The sequence below is a fragment of the Pseudophryne corroboree genome, chromosome 2 (genome assembly GCF_028390025.1).
Source record: "Pseudophryne corroboree isolate aPseCor3 chromosome 2, aPseCor3.hap2, whole genome shotgun sequence".
In the NCBI taxonomy this organism is placed as follows: Eukaryota; Metazoa; Chordata; class Amphibia; order Anura; family Myobatrachidae; genus Pseudophryne; species Pseudophryne corroboree.
Genome location: NC_086445.1, coordinates 963,204,551 through 963,228,100, shown reverse-complemented (window position 1 = coordinate 963,228,100; position 23,550 = coordinate 963,204,551).

The window sequence follows — 23,550 nt, the reverse complement described above, 5'->3', positions numbered from 1 at the left end:
TTGTGACAGCAGGGACAGCCAGAGTGATAGCAGGGATAGGGAGAGAGAGTGACGACAGGGAGAGAGAGAAAGACGACAGGGAGAGAGAGAGACGGTGGAGAGAGAGAGACGACAGGGAGAGAGAGAGACGACAGGGAGAGAGATACGAGAGTGACAGAAGGGAGAGAGTGACAGTAGGGATAGTAACGACAGGGAGAGAGGGTGACAGCAGGGGCACATTATCTGACTTGGTGCAGTGAGGTCCTTCTGAGCGCCATTTGTTGCGGGTGAGCGACTGGCGGCAGTGAGCGGCTGGTGGCAGTGAGGGGATGGTGGCTGGCGGCCAGGGGCGTAACTAGACCTTTATGGGCCCAATAGCAAAGTTTTGAAAGGGCCCCCGTGTGCTTCGCAAGAGCACCGTGGATCGGGAGAAGTACGGGAGTGGAGGACAGGGCAGGCTACAGCATCATGTATAGGCTACAGCATCATGAAAATTATTTTTTCATATATCTAAAAATATGTTCACTTGCATATATTATAGACTAGTCTATAATTATTACAGAGGGAGCAGTCTTCTGCAGATGTTTGCTGTTGCAATTTTTTCAGTGGGCAGGGGGCTCAAAACTTGCAGTTGGCCTCTTTATTAATTATAATTCCACTGTGGCATTATAATTAATGATGGGGCCACCATGCCATCTGCAAGTTTTGAGCCCCCTGCCCACTGAAAAAATTGCAACAGCAAACATCTGCAGAAGACTGCTCCCTCTGTAATAATTATAGACTAGTCTGTCTATATATATATATATATATATCATATATTATATATGCAGCTGAATATATTTTATATTAATATTTATATATGGCCGGCCCTGCACTGAGCCTGCCAGCCCAGGAATCATGATAACAAGTCTGCACACTGCGTGAGACTGACTTCAGTCTCTACCTCCTCACTCCGTCAGCCGGGCCCAGGCAGCGGCAGCCAGCAGGGAAGCGCGAGCCAACAGTGCGGCCTGTGCGCTGGAGGGACCCGCTCCAAGATGTCTCCGGCGGCGGACACGGTCAGGCAGCAGCCGCAGTACAGCACGCTCCACTCCACTATGACCTTGACAGTGAGTGACTCGTGGTGGCAATGGCGCGGCGGCTGGCAGCGGCGGGCATCCTGCCCAAGCGCACAGGTTGCGCATGTTGTAATGTGCAGCGTGACGTCATAACGTCCCGTCGCTCATTACAGATATGCACACAGGGACTAAGGGAGGAGGAGCCGCGTTCGCCGAGCAGGCAGCCGCAGCAGCACAGACACAGTGAGTAATATACTGGGCTGTGCTGAGCGCTGCTAGCACTGCAGACTAAGTGAGCGCCCTCTATGTGCGGTGCCTTACTCGTCTGCGTAATGTGCGTAATTATAGGGCCGGCCCTGATACAAAGGGGGACAATGGGGAAAGCTGGCGACAAACAATGCAGAAATACAACAGGTCTGCAATAGCACATCAAGCCCACAGCGACGCCACTAGCCTTCAGCAACAACACTAGCCTGCAGCGAGAGAGACAGAGGTAGTGAGATGGAAGGAGAGAGAAAAAATGCGAGACGGAGCAAGAGAGAGAGAGAGACAGTGGGAGAAAAAAACGGGAAAAAAGCAATATTTCCTTTACTTGTGTGCTCTTTAGAAGTCCAGCCCATTATGTAAATTGCAGGAATATTTGGCACATTTCATGATGATAATCTGCCAGTGTGTATGGAAGAAAAATTAACTGGCCAATGTTCTTTACAACAGATATATCTGCAGATGGCAGTGGTGGTTGGTCAGTGTGTACCATCTGCAGATATATCTGCTAGTGTGTATCCAGCTTAACTCTCTCTGCACGTTATATCTGCCTCCCCTGCAGTGCACATGGTTTTGCCCAACTGCTAACAAAATTCCTGCTGCGATCAACTTGGAATTACCCCCGTGGTACATTAATGGGGCTTGTTTTTGGAAGAAAAGTGATACCCAAAGAACAAAAAAATTATAATTGTGTCAACCTTTTTTGTGTTGACCATTTCCATGTCAACTTTTTGACCGTCAACCTTTTCTACTGTCTACCAATTCTATGTTGACCTTTTAACTATGTCGACCTTTTGACCCTGTCGACCTAATGTTTACCATTAGTGGTAGACCTATTGACTGTAGACCTTTTTAGTGTAAAATAATCCACATCCGTATCGTCTATGGGGGGTCAATCTGAGTTGATCGCACGTAGCAACTTTTTGCTGCCCGTGTGATCAACTAGACACTGCCTATGGGGGAGTGTATATCTGCATAGCAGGGCTGCGATCACTTGTGCAGCCCTGCTATGCAAAAAAAGATTCCTGTAAAACAAGGCGAGGGTAAGAGTTACTTACCCTGTGTGATCGATCCAGCAATGCAGGTCCACGAATTGACGTCAGATATCCGCCCTCCAAATGCCTGGACACGCCTGCGTTGGACTCACCACTCCCAGAAAACAGTGAGTATCCGCCCCGGAATGCCTCCCCACTGTCCTCCCAGCTTCTTGCGATCGTGCTAGCGATCACTTTCTTCCTTCTTCTGGTCGTTGCCCAGCGACAGCAGCGTGCGAACGGGTTGGAATCACCCCCTATATGTGAGCTATGGGGGTCATTCTGAGTTGTTCGCTCGTTGCCGATTTTCGCTATACTGTGATTAGTCGCTTACTGCGCATGCGCAAGGTTCGCAGAGCGCATGCGCTTAGTTATTTTACACAAAAGTTAGGTGTTTTACTCACGGCATAACGAAGCTTTTTCATCGCTGTGCTGATCGTAGTGTGATTGACAGGAAGTGGGTGTTTCTGGGCGGAAACTGGCCGTTTTATGGGAGTGTGCGGAAAAACGCAGGCGTTTGAGTTGCAAAACGCAGGAGTGGCTGGAGAAACAGGGAGTGGTTGGGCAAACGCTGGGTGTGTTTGTGACGTCAAACCAGGAACGAAAAGGACTGAGCTGGTCGCAATGGCTGAGTAAGTCTGGAGCTACTCAGAAACTGCTAAGAAATGTCTATTCGCAATTCTGCTAATCTTTCGTTCGCACTTCTGCTAAGCTAAGATACACTCCCAGAGGGCGGCGGCTTAGCGTGTGCGATGCTGCTAAAAGCACCTAGCGAGCGAACAACTCGGAATCACCCCCTATATACGGTATATACCTTTGTGAGGATTACTGTAATTACAATCTCTATGTGCCATTCCTGGCTGCAAATTAACAGTTATTTAGGAACTTTCCTTGGCTAATTTGTTACGTTTCCAAACCAACAAACCCTAGAACATTGAACACTGTGGCTATACAGGATTTCATCCCTGCTACATTGTGATACCCCTTTTCCACTAGCTCAAAAAACACGGGTAAATGCACGGGGGCGCGCATTTACCCGTGTTTTTTGCAAGTGGAAAAGGGTAAACCCGGATCAAGTGACCCGTGAATCCTACCCGGCTATCTACCTGGGTAGGACACGGGAATGATCCGGGTAGGGTTGTAGTGTAAACGGGAGCCGTGTCGATGCGACACGGCTCCCGTTTATACTGTATGGAAGGGCGGCGCTGGGAGATCATGTGATCTCCCTGCGCCGCCCCTGCCGCGTCACTAGAAGCGTCACCAACCCGGCATATGCCGGGTTGTGACTGCTGATGGGAAAGGGGCCGAGCACGGGTTGCAGCAGGGGGCAGCTCCCGTGTCAGGCTCCCGGTTCGACCCGTGCTCGTAGGTGGAAAAGGGGTATGACTCTAAGAGATTAGAATTAATTAAGCCAGTGATTGGTTGTTGTTATCTCCAGAAGGATATAATTAAGCCAGTGATTGGTTGTTGTTATCTCCAGAAGGATATAAATACATTAGATTGTACAAACAGGAGCAACTAAAATGTTGCATGGCCTACACCACAAAACTTAAGGGGGGTACTGACGGGGGAGATGTGTGCTGAGCGATCTTAACACAGACCGCTCAGCACACATCTCTTCCCCGATCAGCACAGCGCGATGTGCTGAGCGAGGGGACGGACGGACGGGGGGCCGCTCACTTCACAGCGCTGAAGTGAGCGACCCGCTAGATTGTGCCTGCATTCAGGCTCAATCTAGCACCGGCGATAGTGATGCGCTGGGCCGCACATCGCTATCGCTGGGGGCATACGCACGGCAGATCCGTGCTTAGAATCTAACCAATCTAGTCAGATTGCTTAGATTTTAAACACGGATCTCTCCGTGTGTACCCCCCTTTACACAGACAGACTACAAGATACTTAAGGTGGTATCCAATTACCCAAAATGAAACATTGGGAGTAAAACACAGGAGTTTTCAGCGATTTTTCCCTTTGTTTAACCAAAATTTTTCGTAGGTGGAATCCAACTAGATCTTCCGTTCAGTGAACACCCTGTTTTATCGCTGCCACAACCCCAAAAAGCCAGTACTTTCGGGGATTTTGCTTCTCGTGACTGAGGCAGATGAAACAAAATCCCTGATAAGCCGTGGCTCGTGACAGTTTATCGGAACTAATAGGATAGCCCCCGGCAATGCAATTACCTGCAATCATTGACCGCGGGTAATTGGATACCACCCAGTATACGCATAGTTTGGAGCAGAGAAATGGAAAGTGGGAACAAGATAGAAACTTCCAAATACTGTATATCAAGGGTTTCTAACAAAGTCCAGGAGGGAAACATTCTTCAAAGAAAGAGAAGTATTAGAACACAAGGACATGCACTGAGACTGGAGGGACGTAGGCTCAGGGGAAATTTGAGGAAAAATTACTTCACAGAAATGGTAGTGGACAAGTGGAACAGCCTCCCATCAGAGGTGGTAGAGGCCAATACAGTAAAACAGTTTTCTGACTTTTTTCCGATGTTTCACCGATTTTTTTTTACAGGCTATCCAGATTGATCGTCTGTTAAAAAAAAACCTGTTCTCCCGAACACACACAGGTTCAGTGAAACCGGGGTTGTTTCCCGGGATTCTGCTTCACCTGCCGGAGGCAGGTGAAACAAAATCCCCGATAAGCCGCGGCACGCGCCGGCTTATCGGGGCTAATTAGCTAGCCCCCGGCGGGACAATTAGCCCCGGCAAATTACCGGGGCTAATTGGATATCCCCCTAGATTTGCCAAGTGGTTCCTATCTGCTGTCAAATTTTATGTTTCTGTATTCACCATATGCATAAGATATTATGGTGGCATCCTTTAACATGCGGTACTTTAGTGCATGGTAAAAATGGGCATTTTAGTCCGATAGTACTATTACAGCTCGTTTTTACTGTGCGGTAAATGACTCATTATTGGCAGGGCCGGATTAACAATGGGGCTGATGGAGCGATAGCTCCAGGGACATTCTCCAAAATAGGCCCATAGCTTCCTCAGATCTCCGTGCAGCTGCAGATAGGTAACTCCCGCTACAAGCTGCCGACTGCATGTGCCTCTGCCCACCCGCCCGCCTGCCAGCAAGGAAAATAGCGCGAAGCCAGCAGCGGCTGTGACAGAAGGGACTGGGGAGGGGAGAGAAGACAGAGCCTGCGAAGGTGCCTGTTGCTGGGGCCGTGCATGCCGGGCACAGGTCGCAGACAGAAGCAGAGACGGGCGGCTGGCAGCAAGGAAGGGAGCGGAGCCTGTGCTACTTCCCGGACAGCAGCCAGCCCAGTGGTAAAGACCGGACGGAGCCCTCTGAACGGCCTGACCGTCAAGTTCATCTGATCCCCCAACTGCTTGGAGCTGAGGCAAGTGGGCAAGGTGAGGGGGGAGATAGGCCAGGCAGAAGCACCCTGTGTTGTCTTCCTCTTCTCTATTTATTGGTATTATGTTGTCTTTCTATCATTATTATATGTTCTTTATATGGTGGCCATCGAGTCTGATTTTTATACAGTATATGTGTGTATATACAAACACATGGTTGTTGGTCTTGATATTAATGTGTAGTCTAGCTGAATAAGCCTTGGCTGAATCAGACTGGGATGAATGTTAGCAAAGGATGAATGTTTCTAAGGATGTCGTCTGTGACTTATACTGGACTTAAACTGGACGGTAACTGAATGAAACAACAAACAAATGCGAAACATCCTTCAAAAGCCATCACTACTTGGACAGCATCCCAACTACAAATGTATGTTCACTTCGAATATTCTCCAATCCTCACTGACTCAGGAAACTATACAATCACTTTCTGCAAAAAAAAAAAAACACAAAAAAACCTGTAATACAATTTTTAATCGGACCCTACAAATTCTTGAAAAACCAATTTTGCACCAAGAAGCATAGATAATGAAGGAACACCACCTTGCTGTTTGCTAACACTGTGTAATTTTCTATTTTACATCAGCAAAATATTTGCCTTACTGTTAACCTGTAGACATTAACCACATTTTAAATACGTGCAAATCATCATTATTTCTGCAGTTCCACTGCTCTCTCATTCAGCCACCACTCCTCCTCCTATTCTCATTTTACTACCCCTATTCACCCAATCCACAGTATGGCCAGGCGGTCAACATCCCCCATTAATCCTTGTTTTCCTAATCCTTTATTCTGTCCCCTGGTACCACCTCTATCCTCCTCTCCCAGTCTCCTACATCTCATCTTCTCTCCTCTCCTCTGTCTCCCATCCTCCCCTTTGCATCCCTTCCCCTCCTCTTCTGTTTCTCCATTGCAATCTACTTCTGCCCCCTCACAAGCTCTCTACCACACTATTCAACCCTGCTGTCTCCCTCCTCTGTCTGTCACCTCACCTCTCCTCCACCACTATCATTCTACACTCCCTCCATGCCTCTCTCCTCCAGCCTCCCTTCCTACCCAAGGACCCAGCACCATCATTACACCCTCTATATCCCTTCCTTCCAAATTAATCTTACGTCAACACTCCAGCAACCCTGATAATCTCATTCACATCTCTCCACAAACTCCTACCCCCTATCCTGTGCCCTCTGGAACGCCAGATCTGTTTGCAACAAACTGGTCCCTACTCATGACCTCTTAATTTCCAAATCCCTGCACCTCCTGGCCATTACAGAAACCTGGATTATTCCCTATGATACCACTTCTCCTGCTGCTCTCTATGCTGGGGGGCCTCACATTCTCACCCCCCCCCCCCCCCCCCGACCCGGGGGTTGCCATGGTGGTGGTGTTGGCATCCTTCTACTCTCTACCTACACATACCAACTTATACCTCCAGATCCATCCCTTACATTCTCTACATTTGAGGTCCATGCTATACGCCTCTACCAACCTACTAATCTTCGCGTTGCTGTCATTTACCGTCCACCTGGCATTTCCTCCAAATTTCTTGACAACTTTACTTCCTGGCTACCTCACTTCCTCTCTTCTGACATTCCCTCCATTATCCTAGGTGAATTCAACATCCCTATTGATAACCCCACAAAATCACCTGCCTCTAAACTCCTTAACCTCACCTCTTCACTTAGTCTCTCCCAGTGGACCACCTCACTCTCCCATGTGAATGGGAGCTCGCTGGATCTGGTTTTCACTCACCGCTGCAATATTTCTGACTTCTCCAATTCCCCTCTCTGACCACCACCTGATTTCTTTCAACTTATCTATCTCTGCTTCCCCATCTCTCCCTCCTAAGGCTACCGTGACTAAGCGTTACATAAAGGCTATTGACACCACATTCCTTTCCTCCCTGTTTGACTCACTTCTCTCTCTTATTCTCTCTCATGCCCTGAACAAGCCACAACCCTATACAATGCATCTCTTACTTCTGCTCTTGACTCTGTCGCTCAACCAACCACTATTCACCCTTGCAGATCAACACCTCAACCCTGGCAGACCAAATGCACCAGATATCTTCAATAATGCTCACGTACTGCCGAGCGACAATCACGCTCTAAGGCAGACTTCCTCCATTTCAAATTCATGCTCTCATCCTTCAGTGCTGCTCTTTCCCTCTCTAAACAATTATACTTCAAAATTCTCATCTCTACCCAGTCTTCCAACTCCCGGCGCCTCTTTGCCACTGTCAACTCCCTCCTCTGCCCATTACCACCTGCTCTCCCTTACTCATTGTCTGCTCTTGACTTTGCCACTTATTTTACATCCAAGATTGACTCCATACTAGAGATGAGCGGGTTCGGTTTCTCTGAATCCGAACCCGCACGAACTTCATGTTTTTTTCACGGGTCCGAGCAGACTCGGATCCTCCCGCCTTGCTCGGTTAACCCGAGCGCGCCCGAACGTCATCATGACGCTGTCGGATTCTCGCGAGACTCGGATTCTATATAAGGAGCCGCGCGTCGCCGCCATTTTCACACGTGCATTGAGATTGATAGGGAGAGGACGTGGCTGGCGTCCTCTCCATTTAGATTAGGGTTGAGAGAGAGAGAGAGAGATTGACCTGAGGCTGTGATACTGTAGAAGAGAGTGCAGAGTTTAGTGACTGACGACCACAGTGACCACCAGACAGTGCAGTTGTTTGTTTTATTTAATATATCCGTTCTCTGCCTGAAAAAAACGATACACACAGTGACTCAGTCACATACCATATCTGTGTGCACTGCTCAGCCCAGTGTGCTGCATCAATGTATATATATATATCTGACTGTGCTCAGCTCACACAGCTTATAATTGTGGGGGAGACTGGGGAGCACTGCAGTGCCAGTTATAGGTTATAGCAGGAGCCAGGAGTACATAATATTATATTAAAATTAAACAGTGCACACTTTTGCTGCAGGAGTGCCACTGCCAGTGTGACTAGTGACCAGTGACCTGACCACCAGTATATATAATATTAGTAGTATACTATCTCTTTATCAACCAGTCTATATTAGCAGCAGACACAGTACAGTGCGGTAGTTCACGGCTGTGGCTACCTCTGTGTCGGCACTCGGCAGCCCGTCCATAATTGTATATACCACCTAACCGTGGTTTTTTTTTCTTTCTTTATAGTCATACTAGTTACGAGTATACTATCTCTTTATCAACCAGTCTATATTAGCAGCAGACACAGTACAGTGCGGTAGTTCACGGCTGTGGCTACCTCTGTGTCGGCACTCGGCAGCCCGTCCATAATTGTATATACCACCTAACCGTGGTTTTTTTTTCTTTCTTTATACATACATACTAGTTACGAGTATACTATCTCTTTATCAACCAGTCTATATTAGCAGCAGACACAGTACAGTGCGGTAGTTCACGGCTGTGGCTACCTCTGTGTCGGCACTCGGCAGCCCGTCCATAATTGTATATACCACCTAACCGTGGTTTTTTTTTCTTTCTTTATACATACATACTAGTTACGAGTATACTATCTCTTTATCAACCAGTCTATATATTAGCAGCAGACACAGTACAGTGCGGTAGTTCACGGCTGTGGCTACCTCTGTGTCGGCACTCGGCAGCCCGTCCATAATTGTATATACCACCTAACCGTGGTTTTTTTTTCTTTCTTTATACATACATACTAGTTACGAGTATACTATCTCTTTATCAACCAGTCTATATATTAGCAGCAGACACAGTACAGTGCGGTAGTTCACGGCTGTGGCTACCTCTGTGTCGGCACTCGGCAGCCCGTCCATAATTGTATATACCACCTAACCGTGGTTTTTTTTTCTTTCTTTATACATACATACTAGTTACGAATATACTATCTCTTTATCAACCAGTCTATATTAGCAGCAGACACAGTACAGTGCGGTAGTTCACGGCTGTGGCTACCTCTGTGTCGGCACTCGGCAGCCCGTCCATAATTGTATATACCACCTAACCGTGGTTTTTTTTTCTTTCTTTATACATACATACTAGTTACGAGTATACTATCTCTTTATCAACCAGTCTATATATTAGCAGCAGACACAGTACAGTGCGGTAGTTCACGGCTGTGGCTACCTCTGTGTCGGCACTCGGCAGCCCGTCCATAATTGTATATACCACCTAACCGTGGTTTTTTTTTCTTTCTTTATACATACATACTAGTTACGAGTATACTATCTCTTTATCAACCAGTCTATATATTAGCAGCAGACACAGTACAGTGCGGTAGTTCACGGCTGTGGCTACCTCTGTGTCGGCACTCGGCAGCCCGTCCATAATTGTATATACCACCTAACCGTGGTTTTTTTTTCTTTCTTTATACATACATACTAGTTACGAGTATACTATCTCTTTATCAACCAGTCTATATTAGCAGCAGACACAGTACAGTGCGGTAGTTCACGGCTGTGGCTACCTCTGTGTCGGCACTCGGCAGCCCGTCCATAATTGTATATACCACCTAACCGTGGTTTTTTTTTCTTTCTTTATACATACATACTAGTTACGAGTATACTATCTCTTTATCAACCAGTCTATATATTAGCAGCAGACACAGTACAGTGCGGTAGTTCACGGCTGTGGCTACCTCTGTGTCGGCACTCGGCAGCCCGTCCATAATTGTATATACCACCTAACCGTGGTTTTTTTTTCTTTCTTTATAGTCATACTAGTTACGAGTATACTATCTCTTTATCAACCAGTCTATATTAGCAGCAGACACAGTACAGTGCGGTAGTTCACGGCTGTGGCTACCTCTGTGTCGGCACTCGGCAGCCCGTCCATAATTGTATATACCACCTAACCGTGGTTTTTTTTTCTTTCTTTATACATACATACTAGTTACGAGTATACTATCTCTTTATCAACCAGTCTATATTAGCAGCAGACACAGTACAGTGCGGTAGTTCACGGCTGTGGCTACCTCTGTGTCGGCACTCGGCAGCCCGTCCATAATTGTATATACCACCTAACCGTGGTTTTTTTTTCTTTCTTTATACATACATACTAGTTACGAGTATACTATCTCTTTATCAACCAGTCTATATATTAGCAGCAGACACAGTACAGTGCGGTAGTTCACGGCTGTGGCTACCTCTGTGTCGGCACTCGGCAGCCCGTCCATAATTGTATATACCACCTAACCGTGGTTTTTTTTTCTTTCTTTATACATACATACTAGTTACGAGTATACTATCTCTTTATCAACCAGTCTATATATTAGCAGCAGACACAGTACAGTGCGGTAGTTCACGGCTGTGGCTACCTCTGTGTCGGCACTCGGCAGCCCGTCCATAATTGTATACTAGTATCCAATCCATCCATCTCCATTGTTTACCTGAGGTGCCTTTTAGTTGTGCCTATTAAAATATGGAGAACAAAAATGTTGAGGTTCCAAAATTAGGGAAAGATCAAGATCCACTTCCACCTCGTGCTGAAGCTGCTGCCACTAGTCATGGCCGAGACGATGAAATGCCAGCAACGTCGTCTGCCAAGGCCGATGCCCAATGTCATAGTACAGAGCATGTCAAATCCAAAACACCAAATATCAGTAAAAAAAGGACTCCAAAACCTAAAATAAAATTGTCGGAGGAGAAGCGTAAACTTGCCAATATGCCATTTACCACACGGAGTGGCAAGGAACGGCTGAGGCCCTGGCCTATGTTCATGGCTAGTGGTTCAGCTTCACATGAGGATGGAAGCACTCAGCCTCTCGCTAGAAAAATGAAAAGACTAAAGCTGGCAAAAGCAGTAGCACCGCAAAGAACTGTGCGTTCTTCGAAATCCCAAATCCACAAGGAGAGTCCGACTCCAATTGTGTCGGTTGCGATGCCTGACCTTCCCAACACTGGACGTGAAGAGCATGCGCCTTCCACCATTTGCACGCCCCCTGCAAGTGATGGAAGGAGCACCCGCAGTCCAGTTCCTGATAGTCAGATTGAAGATGTCAGTGTTGAAGTACACCAGGATGAGGAGGATATGGGTGTTGCTGGCGCTGGGGAGGAAATTGACCAGGAGGATTCTGATGGTGAGGTGGTTTGTTTAAGTCAGGCACCCGGGGAGACACCTGTTGTCCGTGGTAGGAATATGGCCGTTGACATGCCTGGTGAAAATACCAAAAAAATCAGCTCTTCGGTGTGGAAGTATTTCACCAGAAATGCGGACAACAGGTGTCAAGCCGTGTGTTCCCTTTGTCAAGCTGTAATAAGTAGGGGTAAGGACGTTAACCACCTCTGAACATCCTCCCTTATACGTCACCTGCAGCGCATTCATAATAAGTCAGTGACAAGTTCAAAAACTTGGGCCGACAGCGGAAGCAGTCCACTGACCAGTAAATCCCTTCCTCTTGTAACCAAGCTCACGCAAACCACCCCACCAACTCCCTCAGTGTCAATTTCCTCCTTCCCCAGGAATGCCAATAGTCCTGCAGGCCATGTCACTGGCAATTCTGACGAGTCCTCTCCTGCCTGGGATTCCTCCGATGCATCCTTGCGTGTAACGCCTACTGCTGCTGGCGCTGCTGTTGTTGCTGCTGGGAGTCGATGGTCATCCCAGAGGGGAAGTCGTAAGACCACTTTTACTACTTCCACCAAGCAATTGACTGTCCAACAGTCCTTTGCGAGGAAGATGAAATATCACAGCAGTCATCCTACTGCAAAGCGGATAACTGAGGCCTTGACATCCTGGGTGGTGAGAAACGTGGTTCCGGTATCCATCATTACTGCAGAGCCAACTAGAGACTTGTTGGAGGTACTGTGTCCCCGGTACCAAATACCATCTAGGTTCCATTTCTCTAGGCAGGCGATACCGAAAATGTACACAGACCTCAGAAAAAGAGTCACCAGTGTCCTAAAAAATGCAGCTGTACCCAATGTCCACTTAACCACGGACATGTGGACAAGTGGAGCAGGGCAGGGTCAGGACTATATGACTGTGACAGCCCACTGGGTAGATGTATGGACTCCCGCCGCAAGAACAGCAGCGGCGGCACCAGTAGCAGCATCTCGCAAACGCCAACTCTTTCCTAGGCAGGCTACGCTTTGTATCACCGGTTTCCAGAATACGCACACAGCTGAAAACCTCTTACGGCAACTGAGGAAGATCATCGCGGAATGGCTTACCCCAATTGGACTCTCCTGTGGATTTGTGGCATCGGACAACGCCAGCAATATTGTGTGTGCATTAAATCTGGGCCAATTCCAGCACGTCCCATGTTTTGCACATACCTTGAATTTGGTGGTGCAGAATTTTTTAAAAAACGACAGGGGCGTGCAAGAGATGCTGTCGGTGGCCAGAAGAATTGCGGGACACTTTCGGCGTACAGGCACCACGTACAGAAAACTGGAGCACCACCAAAAACTACTGAACCTGCCCTGCCATCATCTGAAGCAAGAAGTGGTAACGAGGTGGAATTCAACCCTGTATATGCTTCAGAGGTTGGAGGAGCAGCAAAAGGCCATTCAAGCCTATACAATTGAGCACGATATAGGAGGTGGGATGCACCTGTCTCAAGCGCAGTGGAGAATGATTTCAACGTTGTGCAAGGTTCTGATGCCCTTTGAACTTGCCACACGTGAAGTCAGTTCAGACACTGCCAGCCTGAGTCAGGTCATTCCCCTCATCAGGCTTTTGCAGAAGAAGCTGGAGACATTGAAGGAGGAGCTAACACGGAGCGATTCCGCTAGGCATGTGGGACTTGTGGATGGAGCCCTTAATTCGCTTAGCAAGGATTCACGGGTGGTCAATCTGTTGAAATCAGAGCACTACATTTTGGCCACCGTGCTCGATCCTAGATTTAAAGCCTACCTTGGATCTCTCTTTCCGGCAGACACAAGTCTGCTGGGGTTCAAACACCTGCTGGTGAGTAAATTGTCAAGTCAAGCGGAACGCGACCTGTCAACAACATCTCCTCCTTCACATTCTCCCGCAACTGGGGGTGCGAGGAAAAGGCTCAGAATTCCGAGCCCACCCGCTGGCGGTGATGCAGGGCAGTCTGGAGCGACTGCTGATGCTGACATCTGGTCCGGACTGAAGGACCTGACAACGATTACGGACATGTCGTCTACTGTCACTGCATATGATTCTCTCCCCATTGAAAGAATGGTGGAGGATTATATGAGTGACCGCATCCAAGTAGGCACGTCACACAGTCCGTACTTATACTGGCAGGAAAAAGAGGCAATTTGGAGGCCCTTGCACAAACTGGCTTTATTCTACCTAAGTTGCCCTCCCACAAGTGTGTACTCCGAAAGAGTGTTTAGTGCCGCCGCTCACCTTGTCAGCAATCGGCGTACGAGGTTACATCCAGAAAATGTGGAGAAGATGATGTTCATTAAAATGAATTATAATCAATTCCTCCGTGGAGACATTGACCAGCAGCAATTGCCTCCACAAAGTACACAGGGAGCTGAGATGGTGGATTCCAGTGGGGACGAATTGATAATCTGTGAGGAGGGGGATGTACACGGTGATATATCGGAGGATGATGATGAGGTGGACATCTTGCCTCTGTAGAGCCAGTTTGTGCAAGGAGAGATTAATTGCTTCTTTTTTGGTGGGGGTCCAAACCAACCCGTCATATCAGTCACAGTCGTGTGGCAGACCCTGTCACTGAAATGATGGGTTGGTTAAAGTGTGCATGTCCTGTTTATACAACATAAGGGTGGGTGGGAGGGCCCAAGGACAATTCCATCTTGCACCTCTTTTTTCTTTTCTTTTTCTTTGCGTCATGTGCTGTTTGGGGAGGGTTTTTTGGAAGGGACATCCTGCGTGACACTGCAGTGCCACTCCTAGATGGGCCCGGTGTTTGTGTCGGCCACTAGGGTCGCTTATCTTACTCACACAGCTACCTCATTGCGCCTCTTTTTTTCTTTGCGTCATGTGCTGTTTGGGGAGGGTTTTTTGGAAGGGACATCCTGCGTGACACTGCAGTGACACTCCTAGATGGGCCCGGTGTTTGTGTCGGCCACTAGGGTCGCTTATCTTACTCACACAGCTACCTCATTGCGCCTCTTTTTTTCTTTGCGTCATGTGCTGTTTGGGGAGGGTTTTTTGGAAGGGACATCCTGCGTGACACTGCAGTGCCACTCCTAGATGGGCCCGGTGTTTGTGTCGGCCACTAGGGTCGCTAATCTTACTCACACAGCTACCTCATTGCGCCTCTTTTTTTCTTTGCGTCATGTGCTGTTTGGGGAGGGTTTTTTGGAAGGGCCATCCTGCGTGACACTGCAGTGCCACTCCTAGATGGGCCCGGTGTTTGTGTCGGCCACTAGGGTCGCTTATCTTACTCACACAGCGACCTCGGTGCAAATTTTAGGACTAAAAATAATATTGTGAGGTGTGAGGTATTCAGAATAGACTGAAAATGAGTGGAAATTATGGTTTTTGAGGTTAATAATACTTTGGGATCAAAATGACCGCCAAATTCTATGATTTAAGCTGTTTTTTAGGTTTTTTGGAAAAAAACACCCGAATCCAAAACACACCCGAATCCGACAAAAAAAATTCGGTGAGGTTTTGCCAAAACGCGGTCGAACCCAAAACACGGCCGCGGAACCGAACCCAAAACCAAAACACAAAACCCGAAAAATTTCCGGCGCTCATCCCTACTCCATACGTCAGGACATCACATCGCACCATACCAGCAACCAGCCACCACCCATCCCTTGCCACCCCTCCCCTTCCCTCACACCAACTCTGACATCTTTCTCCCATGTATCTAGTGAGGAAGTCATGGCCATCATCCATTCCTCCCCCCACACCACCTCCCCACTTGACCCTATCCCCTCCCACCTCCTCCGCTACCTCTCTCCTTCTGCCTGTCTCCATCTTGCCCACCTTCTCAATCTCTCCCTCTCATCAGGCACTGTCCCCTCTGCCTTCAAGCATGCACTCGTCTCCCCTATTCTTAAAAAGCCTACCCTTGATCCAAACACCCTCTCCAACTATCGACCCATCTCTCTACTCCCTTTTGCCTCCAAACTCCTTGAGCATATTGTCTATAACCGCCTCACTGCCTTTCTTTCCTCCCACTCACTGCTTGACCCATTTCAGTCTGGTTTCCGTTCTCTCCACGCCACTGAAACTGCCCTCACAAAAGTCTGCAATGACCTCCATGTAGCCAAATCTAAGGGCCACTACTCTCTGCTTATTCTTCTTGACCTCTCTGCTGCTTTTGACACTGTGGACCATCCTCTCCTACTGCAAATCCTTCACTCTCTTGGTCTGCATGATACTGCCCTCTCCTGGCTGTCCTCCTACCTCTCTGATCATTCCATCTCTGTCTCCTATCATGACTCTACCTCCCCCCCACTTCCACTAACTGTTGGTGTCCCCCAAGGTTCTGTTCTTAGTTCTCTCCTTTTCTCTCTCGATACGTCCTCTTTAGGTGAACTCATTAGTTCTTTTAACTTTCAATATCACCTCTATGCTGATGACACTCAAATCTACCTTTCCTCCCCTGATCTCTCACCGGCTCTCCTCACTGTCTCTCTGCTATCTCTTCCTGGATGTCCCAGTGCTTTCTTAAACTCAACATGTCCAAGACTGAGCTGATCATCTTCCCACACTCCCGCACAACCTCACCTTCCACAATCTCATTATCCATTGATAGTACGACTATCTCCTCTAGCCCCCAAGTATGCTGTCTTGGCGTAATACTTGACTCCTCCCTTTCCTTCAAACCACACATTCAGCACCTCTCACAAACTTGTCATTTTCATCTCAAAAACATTTCCAGGATCAGACCCTTTCTCACCCAGGATGCCACCAAGACCATAATCCACTCCCTGATTATTTCCAGACTGGATTACTGTAATCTCCTCCTAACTGGCCTCCCTGACAATTACCTCTCTCCACTCCAAACTATCCTCCATGCTGCAGTCTGGCACAGCTTTCTCACCAAAGCACTACGTCCACCTCACCTCTCCTACAAGTCCTCCACTGGCTTCCCTTTCAGAATCCAATTCAAACTTCTCACACTCACAAAGCACTCACCCACTCCTCTCCCAGTTACATCTCTGACCTTATCTCCCTTTACTATCCCACCCGTCCTCTTCACTCTGCTAATGCACGCCGACTCTCCTGTCTTCTGATTACTTCCTCCCACTCCTACCTCCAAGATTTTTCAAGTGCTGCTCCCTTACTCTGGAATTCTCTACCTCTCCACCTCTCTACAGAACTTCAAACGGGCTCTCAAGACCCAGTTCTTTACCAAACCCAGCCAAATCTCATTCTAACCCTCTGTCCCATGAAAGGTCTATCCCACCTGTGTCACCCCTGTCTGTCTACCCCTCCCTTTAGAATGTGAGCTCTCACGAGTAGGGCCCTCTTCCCTCATGTGATTATCCTTTTCATACTTTAATAATCCTCAACTGTCCAAATCCTGCAGTTCTCGGCCACCTTGATACTTATCTCAGTGTCGTCTACTGATGTAGTTATGCTTAGTTACCCTGTACTTGTCCGATATTGTCTTCAAATGTGAGTCACTGTTTTCCTGTTTTGATTATGTGCATTTGTACTCTGTAATTGGGCACTGCGGAATATGTGCGCCATATAAATAAAGGATAATAATAATAATATATATCCTTGTCACCCCTGCGTCCCCAGTCACACACTATCTCCTTGTCACTCCTGCCTCCCCACTCACACACTATCTCCTTGTCAACCCTGCCTCCCCACTCACCCACTATCTCCCTGTCACCCATTATCTCCCTGCTACCCCAGTCACCCATTTTGCAGTGCGCGCTGTCACTTTATAAATCTTATCTCATCAAGTGGTGCCAAAATCTATAGTTGTTTACCAAAAAAATGAAGCGCAGTAGTGTGGTGCGGGTAGATAGCACAGTAATGTGATGTGGGAAGGTAGCGCAGTAATGGGGTGCAGGAAGGTAGCGCAGTAATGGGGTGTGGGAAGGTAGCACTGTAAAGTGGTGTGGGAAGGTAGGGCAGTAATGTGGTGCGGGAAGGTAGCGCAGTACGGTGGTGCGGGAAGGTAGTAATGTGGTGCGGGAAGGTAGCGCAGTAATGTGGTGTGGGAAGGTAGAACAGTAATGTGGTGTGGAAAGGTAGTAATGGGGTGCGGGAAGGTAGCGCAGTAATGGGGTGCGGGAAGGTAGCTCAGTAATGTGGTGAGGGAAGGTAGCACAGTATGATGCTGCGGGAAGGTAGCGCAGTAAAGGGGTGCGGGAATGTAGCTCAGTAATGTGGTGAGGGAAGGCAGCTCAGTAATGTGGTGAGGGAAGGTAGCACAGTAATATGGTGTGGGAAGGTAGCACAGTAATGTGGTGTGGGAAGGTAGCACAGTAATGTGGTGCGGGAAGGTAGCACAGTAATGGAGTGTGGGAAGGTAGCGCAGTAGTAGGGTGTGGGAAGAAAGCACAGTAATGGCGTGCGGGACGGTAGCGCAGTATGGTGGTGTGGGACGGCAGCGCAGTGTGATTGTGCGGGAAGGTAGCTCAGTAATGTGATGTGGGACGGTAGCGCAGTATGGTGCTGTGGGACGGTAGCGCAGTGTGATTGTGGGGGAAGGTAGCTCAGTAATGTGATGTGGGAAGGTAGCGCACAGGGCCGGTGCTAGGGTGTTCGGCGCCCTCCTGCAAACTATAAATTTGCGCCCTCCCACACTTTATAAAGGGACAGCGTGCGCTGGAAAAGGGGTGTGGTCTCACAAGGAATGGGCGTGGCCACACAAAGTACCCCTATTTCAATTAACGCCACAAAGTAGCACAATCGTATTCACATTACACAACAAGTAGTAGTGCCGCTTATACAAATAATGCCCGTAGATAGTAGTAGCGCCCTGTATACGTAATGGCCATAGTAGCAGCGTCCCTTATACGTAATGCCCATAGTAGTAGTGCCTCTTATGCGTAATGCCCATAGTAGTAGCACCGTTTAAATGTAATGCCCACAGTAGTAGCACCGCTTATATGTAATGCACATAGTAGCAGCGCCGCTTTTACGTAATGCCCATAGTAGTGCCGCTTTTAAATAATGCCCATAGTAGCAGTGCTACTTTTACGTAATGTCCATAGTAGTAGTGCTGCTTATACGTAATGCCCATAGCAGTAGCACCGCTTATATGTAATGCGCATAGTAGCAGTGACGCTTTTACGTAATGCCCAAAGTAGTAGTGCTGCTTATACGTAATGCCCATAGCAGTAGTGCCGCTTATACGTAATGCGCATAGTAGCAGTGGCGCTTTTATGTAATGTGCATAGTAGTAGTGCCGCTTATATGTAATGCCCATAGTGGTAGTGACGCATATATGTAATGCCCATAGTGGTAGTGATGCTTATATGTAATGCCCATAGTGTAGTGACGCTTATATGTAATGCCCATAGTGGTAGTGACGCTTATATGTAATGCCCATAGTGGTAGTGGCACTTATACAAACAACCCCCCCCCACACACACACACGCACATATATACACACACACACATACACACACACTCTCTCTCTCTCTCTTTCCCTTCACTTACCTAACAGTCTGGCTGGCCATAGCAGCAGCAGCATCCTGGTCCTGTGTATCTCCGCCCCCCATTCTCGTACAGCCACGCTCCCTTTTCGGCCCAGACCAACCCCGCTGTCACAGGTGAGGTGGAGAGGAGGCTCCAAGCTGCTGGCGCAGCTGCCTGTCATATAGTGTGACAGGCAAAGCAGCTGGCAGCAGCAGCAGGGGGGACAGGCTGGCGCAGCAGCGGGGATGCAGAGCAGAGACAGTGCCTCTCCTGGCCTGGTGCCTACCTGCTCTGCATCCCTTTGCTGAGCGGGTAGCGCCGGGCCTGGTAGTGCAGTACGGTGGTATGGGAAGGTAGCGCAGTAATTGGGTAAGGGAAGGTAACGCTGTAATGGGGTACGGGAAGGTAGCGCAGTAATGGGGTGTTGGAAGGTATCATAGTAATGTGGGGTGGGAAGGCACTAATGTGGTGTGGGATAGTAGCGCAGTAATGTGGTGTGGGAAGGTAGCTCAGTAATGTGATGTGGGAAGGTAGCGCACAGGGCCGGTGCTAGGGTGTTCGGCGCCCTCCTGCAAACTATAAATTTGCGCCCTCCCACACTTTATAAAGGGACAGCGTGCGCTGGAAAAGGGGTGTGGTCTCACAAGGAATGGGCGTGGCCACACAAAGTACCCCTATTTCAATTAACGCCACAAAGTAGCACAATCGTATTCACATTACACAACAAGTAGTAGTGCCGCTTATACAAATAATGCCCGTAGATAGTAGTAGCGCCCTGTATACGTAATGGCCATAGTAGCAGCGTCCCTTATACGTAATGCCCATAGTAGTAGTGCCTCTTATGCGTAATGCCCATAGTAGTAGCACCGTTTAAATGTAATGCCCACAGTAGTAGCACCGCTTATATGTAATGCACATAGTAGCAGCGCCGCTTTTACGTAATGCCCATAGTAGTGCCGCTTTTAAATAATGCCCATAGTAGCAGTGCTACTTTTACGTAATGTCCATAGTAGTAGTGCTGCTTATACGTAATGCCCATAGCAGTAGCACCGCTTATATGTAATGCGCATAGTAGCAGTGACGCTTTTACGTAATGCCCAAAGTAGTAGTGCTGCTTATACGTAATGCCCATAGCAGTAGTGCCGCTTATACGTAATGCGCATAGTAGCAGTGGCGCTTTTATGTAATGTGCATAGTAGTAGTGCCGCTTATATGTAATGCCCATAGTGGTAGTGACGCATATATGTAATGCCCATAGTGGTAGTGATGCTTATATGTAATGCCCATAGTGTAGTGACGCTTATATGTAATGCCCATAGTGGTAGTGACGCTTATATGTAATGCCCATAGTGGTAGTGGCACTTATACAAACAACCCCCCCCCACACACACACACGCACATATATACACACACACACATACACACACACTCTCTCTCTCTCTCTTTCCCTTCACTTACCTAACAGTCTGGCTGGCCATAGCAGCAGCAGCATCCTGGTCCTGTGTATCTCCGCCCCCCATTCTCGTACAGCCACGCTCCCTTTTCGGCCCAGACCAACCCCGCTGTCACAGGTGAGGTGGAGAGGAGGCTCCAAGCTGCTGGCGCAGCTGCCTGTCATATAGTGTGACAGGCAAAGCAGCTGGCAGCAGCAGCAGGGGGGACAGGCTGGCGCAGCAGCGGGGATGCAGAGCAGAGACAGTGCCTCTCCTGGCCTGGTGCCTACCTGCTCTGCATCCCTTTGCTGAGCGGGTAGCGCCGGGCCTGGTAGTGCAGTACGGTGGTATGGGAAGGTAGCGCAGTAATTGGGTAAGGGAAGGTAACGCTGTAATGGGGTACGGGAAGGTAGCGCAGTAATGGGGTGTTGGAAGGTATCATAGTAATGTGGGGTGGGAAGGCACTAATGTGGTGTGGGATAGTAGCGCAGTAATGTGGTGTGGGAAGGTAGCTCAGTAATGTGATGTGGGAAGGTAGCGCACAGGGCCGGTGCTAGGGTGTTCGGCGCCCTCCTGCAAACTATAAATTTGCGCCCTCCCACACTTTATAAAGGGACAGCGTGCGCTGGAAAAGGGGTGTGGTCTCACAAGGAATGGGCGTGGCCACACAAAGTACCCCTATTTCAATTAACGCCACAAAGTAGCACAATCGTATTCACATTACACAACAAGTAGTAGTGCCGCTTATACAAATAATGCCCGTAGATAGTAGTAGCGCCCTGTATACGTAATGGCCATAGTAGCAGCGTCCCTTATACGTAATGCCCATAGTAGTAGTGCCTCTTATGCGTAATGCCCATAGTAGTAGCACCGTTTAAATGTAATGCCCACAGTAGTAGCACCGCTTATATGTAATGCACATAGTAGCAGCGCCGCTTTTACGTAATGCCCATAGTAGTGCCGCTTTTAAATAATGCCCATAGTAGCAGTGCTACTTTTACGTAATGTCCATAGTAGTAGTGCTGCTTATACGTAATGCCCATAGCAGTAGCACCGCTTATATGTAATGCGCATAGTAGCAGTGACGCTTTTACGTAATGCCCAAAGTAGTAGTGCTGCTTATACGTAATGCCCATAGCAGTAGTGCCGCTTATACGTAATGCGCATAGTAGCAGTGGCGCTTTTATGTAATGTGCATAGTAGTAGTGCCGCTTATATGTAATGCCCATAGTGGTAGTGACGCATATATGTAATGCCCATAGTGGTAGTGATGCTTATATGTAATGCCCATAGTGTAGTGACGCTTATATGTAATGCCCATAGTGGTAGTGACGCTTATATGTAATGCCCATAGTGGTAGTGGCACTTATACAAACAACCCCCCCCCACACACACACACGCACATATATACACACACACACATACACACACACTCTCTCTCTCTCTCTTTCCCTTCACTTACCTAACAGTCTGGCTGGCCATAGCAGCAGCAGCATCCTGGTCCTGTGTATCTCCGCCCCCCATTCTCGTACAGCCACGCTCCCTTTTCGGCCCAGACCAACCCCGCTGTCACAGGTGAGGTGGAGAGGAGGCTCCAAGCTGCTGGCGCAGCTGCCTGTCATATAGTGTGACAGGCAAAGCAGCTGGCAGCAGCAGCAGGGGGGACAGGCTGGCGCAGCAGCGGGGATGCAGAGCAGAGACAGTGCCTCTCCTGGCCTGGTGCCTACCTGCTCTGCATCCCTTTGCTGAGCGGGTAGCGCCGGGCCTGGTAGTGCAGTACGGTGGTATGGGAAGGTAGCGCAGTAATTGGGTAAGGGAAGGTAACGCTGTAATGGGGTACGGGAAGGTAGCGCAGTAATGGGGTGTTGGAAGGTATCATAGTAATGTGGGGTGGGAAGGCACTAATGTGGTGTGGGATAGTAGCGCAGTAATGTGGTGTGGGAAGGTAGCGCAGTAATGTGGTGTGGGAAGGTAGCACAGTACGGTGGTGTGGTAAGTTAGTGCAGTAATGTGGTGTGGGAAGGTAGTGCAGTAATGTGGTGTGGGAAAGTTGCACAGTGCGGTGGTGCAGGAAGGCAGTGTATTACGGGAGTGCAGGAAGGTAGCGCAGTAATGTGGTTTTGGAAGGTAGCGCAGTAGGGTGTTGTGGGAAGGTAGTAATGTGGTGTGGGGAGGTAGATTTAGTTTGGGAATATAGAATAGAGAGGTAGTGCAGTGAAATAGTGTGGAGCTGTAGTGTGAGGAGGTAGCATAGTTACAGTGTATACTGCAGCTTTGTAGTACGGTGACGTAGTGTGAATAAGTATCACAGTGATGTGTGGTGAAGTAGCACAGAAATGTAATTTAGGGAGGTAGCTTTGTGGTGTAGTGTGGGGATGTAGTGAAGTGATACAGTATGTCACCCCCCCCCCCCCCCCCAACCAGGAGAACTTCTCTATGTCGCTGATTACACTACCTGCGACGGCACATAATAGGCCCTTCCGAAATCTCAGCTCCAGGCCCATGTGGACCTTAATCTGGTACTAATTATTGGGTTATAACACATGGGATCCGGAATAAGTTCCCGACTCCATGTGTTATCGGCCGAAAAACGAGTCTCCTGTGGCTGCTCATCAGGGATTCTGCTTTGCATCCATTTAAATCATGTGAGTGCCCCGCTACTTATTCTTATATGTGGGTGACACCCCAGATGATGGGAATAGTTTAGAAGACGTGAATGCGACCTGCATAGAAGTGTGTGCGTGTGTGTATATATATATATATATATATATATATATATATAGAATAAGAGATCCTTTTTGCGCTCTAAAATTGGACCTATACCTTTGATTGTACTCAATAATTTTATTAAAGGGCAAGCTTCTACACAGAGATGGTCCCCTGTCGAACAAGACCAAAAATAGAAATCAAGAAATAG